Source organism: Seriola lalandi, unplaced genomic scaffold, assembly GCF_002814215.2.
Source record: "Seriola lalandi dorsalis isolate HSWRI2012SDOR001 ecotype SW California unplaced genomic scaffold, Sedor1 jcf7180002054505, whole genome shotgun sequence".
In the NCBI taxonomy this organism is placed as follows: domain Eukaryota; kingdom Metazoa; phylum Chordata; class Actinopteri; order Carangiformes; family Carangidae; genus Seriola; species Seriola lalandi.
In genome coordinates, this window is record NW_019525058.1 from 116490 (window position 1) to 119961 (window position 3472).

Consider the following 3472-nt stretch of genomic DNA (forward strand, 5'->3'; position numbering starts at 1 on the left):
TGACGAGAAGGAAGCTGGTGTCCAGAGGCCACAGCCTTACAAGCCACAGGCTGCACCTTACAAGCCACAGGCTGCGCCTTACAAGCCACAGGCTGTGCCTTACAAGCCACAGGCTCCACAGCAGGCTGCACCTTACAAGCCACAGGCTGCGCCTTACAAGCCACAGGCTCCAAGTGTTCACCAGGCGAGCAAATGGAAGAGGATCCGGCCGGGTCAGGGACACAACCAGGTGAGTATCTGACTATTTCTCTATCCTACATGATTTGAAGTCTAGTTTCTAACCATTTCTTCTTCTTATAGGTGCAGGAGGATCAGTAACTACTTACTGTATTTGTATTTTCAAATAAAGTTATTAATTTAAATCTTGGCTTCTGTCTTGACTTCACATATCCCAGTTATGTGGAGATGTGTATAAGAGACAGTCACCCAGGTGTAAATGAAGGCTGAAGGGTCACGGGGCCACGGGCAAATAGTAATGAAGCAACAATGTGACCTGCAGCTGGCGGGGGCCAAACGGAGCAAAGGTCCCCCCCCCTCATGAAACGCTGACATCTCCCAAATCCTCCACTTTACTGCTTTTCATGAATTTATCTCTGTTACCGGAATAAAACACAGACGCCGTCTTTGTTCCAACACGTGGACCGATCTGTGATTATGTCAACTACTTTAAGAGAGATGTTGCCATATATGTCACCTATAAGTGGATATATTATTATCACATACAGGGGAATATACGTTCATAACATATATGAAATACCCAAAGTAAAGCATATATATGTATTAAAACATCGATATGATGAACTTTTATACGGTAAAACATAATATGTTTTTAATTTATATATGTAAGTTTATCAAAACAACATACATGTATAAATTCTGTGTGGTCATATATGTTTTTTCTTGTATAGTAGCATTATTACTGAAGCTAATTTAAATCTATATGCATCATACTATTCAAACTGGTGTTTGACATGTAACATTTTAATCTTTAAATGATCTATAACTGTCATATATATATATGTAGGTAAAAAGTACAATATTACAATATACAGTTGGTATAAAATAGAAATTAGAGTCAGTCGGTAATCACTGAGTTGGATCTTTAAAGCTGCGTTAATATATTGTTTTTCTTCTTTTGGCCACTAGGAGGCAGAACACGCAGGAAACACAATGTTGACATATGATCATCTTATGAAACTGTTGTGGTAAAAAGTTGATTATTTTTCAGTCTGCAGTGACGCGGAGCAACGTTAGCATTAATGCAAAGTCACGTCTCTGACAGATGCTAAACGTTACAACGCTCAGCAGCTAGTCGCTAACATCGTCTCTGTCTTTTAGTGGACAGGAAGTGGTTAAAGAACGCAGCTTTGTGGATCAGAAAATCACAAACTAACAGAAGCTAAAAGACTCAGAACAAACAACATTTTATTCTTTTAGTTTTTACTCCTTAAATTTTTACTGCAGCGAGTGTTTTAATGTGATGATCAACAACATCACAATCATCCAGGATTCAGGATGACATCATATTTAAAGGACCAATTAATTTTTACATTTACATACGTGACCTGTAAAGCAACTCGTGTTTCACTCACTATGTAGCTCTAGTATTTTCAGTTATTGCTAATATTCACTGGACTGATGATCGGCAATAATATCTTCATTGTGTGTGTGTGTGTGTGTGTGTGTGTGTGTGTGCGCGCGTGCGTGTGTGACGGGCTGTTTATGAGCAGTTGTCCAGACTTGCTGAGGAGGATGTTTGCTGATGGTCTTTGCTCAGTCTGCAGCGGTAAACAGGTCCTGCTGGGCTCAGGGCCATCTCTGCCCACTCAGTTATGGTGTGTGTAGGTGTGTGTGTAGGTGTGTGTGTAGGTGTGTGTGTGTAGGCGTGTGTGTGTGTGTGTGTTGATCTGAGGACCCAGGGCTGACTGAAGCCTTTGTCCTCCAAGATGGCTGATCCACTCTGTACACCTCAGCCTGCAGCCTGTGTTGGCCTTCACTAATTGACAATTGGAGTTTGACTTTGCACACCATCGTCTTCCTCCTCCTCCTCCTCCTCCTCTGGAAGTGTGTGTTCCAAATACGCTTTACAGAGTGTGCCCAGCACCCAGGTGTGGAGGATGGAGGACTCTGAACAACAGATGCAGATGTTGGGTTGGGTCGTCGTTGACTAACTGTGGCTGAAGTTATTTTTCGTTTTCATCTGTTTGAGTGACAGAAATAGAATTTATTGACGGACAGAAACGGGACTGAGGTCAAACTTTTAGCTTTTTATCCGATGAGGCAGTCGTGAAAATCAGGTGAAGAAAAAACTGCCAGCCTCTCGTCCCATCTCCGTCCCCTCACGTATCCCTCCCCTCCGATTCCAGGAATAATCCGGCGAGCGGCGCCTCACAGAAGGAGAGAGAGGAGGGCGACGCGGCCTCCGCAAACACCACAATTATGATATTGAGTCACATTGTGCGAGGCCGAGCACGTTGATTTATGAGGGGCCGCTGCCAAAAAACAAGTCGTGGAGTCTGGAACAGCGAGTCAGCGCAGTGGCGTGGGGGGGAGGGGTGTGTGTGTGTGTGTGTGTGTGTGTGTGTGTGTGTGTGTTTGCAGACCGCCCCCTCGTCCACCCCTAAACCCCGTCCCTCTGATGTCTGTGTGTCTTCGTTAATGAAGAAATTCTGGTACCTTGGTGAGACATTGCTCTCAGCTGAGCAGACTCTGCCTCCTCGGTGCCCTCTGTACAGTCACACAGCCGCCCCACCCAACCGCAATCCCATCATGCCTCTGGGCTTCGCCTCCCTCGCTGAAGCAGCTGAAAGGGAACTTCTGGAAGTTTTTCTGCCAACACATTCTCAGTTTGCTGATTTCAGGAACAAAAAACAAGAAACTGATCACTGACAAGATCTTTTCTTTAACTTCCAACCCACCTGACACTAACGAGCTAAAAGGACCAAACCAGAGTTTTGGCGTATGAAATTAAAACCCAAATTTGATCAGAGTCCATCGGGTTAAAGTCTGATGGTAAAACTCCTGAACGCATCACAGTGTTTAGAGAGAGGGGGGGGGATAAATGGAAACCAACACCTGCCCTGGAAACAAGGATTTATCTAAAGCTGCTCTCAACAATATTTATATATTAACAACGGATAAAAATGAACTATGTATAATGTGAAAGGCGTGACTCATAATGATGCTTTTGTTTCGCAGCTCACTATTCAAGTGTTTCGTGAAGTTTGTTGAGTCTCAAGCAAAAACACACAGAGAGACACAGCGGAGCATTTAGCAGCTAAACAGTCAGATGTTTCCTTCAGACCAAAAACAGGGAGATACTGGACCGAAGACACGACTTGAGATGAAAGCTATAGTTCTCCATATCAACTCTTATGTCCTGCTAATGTGTTAATATGTCAGTGTCGTGTCTACAGTTTGTTGACCTGCCCCCCCCCCCCCGTGGCAGGCAGAGAGAAAATAAAATAATAAT

At 43.9% G+C, this 3472-nt stretch overlaps 1 long non-coding RNA gene across 1 annotated transcript; it reads left to right on the plus strand.

Annotated features, from left to right (window-relative positions):
• The first annotated feature begins 6 nt into the window (after positions 1 to 6).
• On the plus strand, positions 7 to 362 carry LOC111660093 (uncharacterized). Its single transcript, XR_015437680.1, has 2 exons — positions 7 to 229; positions 301 to 362. It is a non-coding gene; the product is annotated as an uncharacterized LOC111660093 (long non-coding RNA).
• Positions 363 to 3472: the final 3110 nt, after the last annotated feature.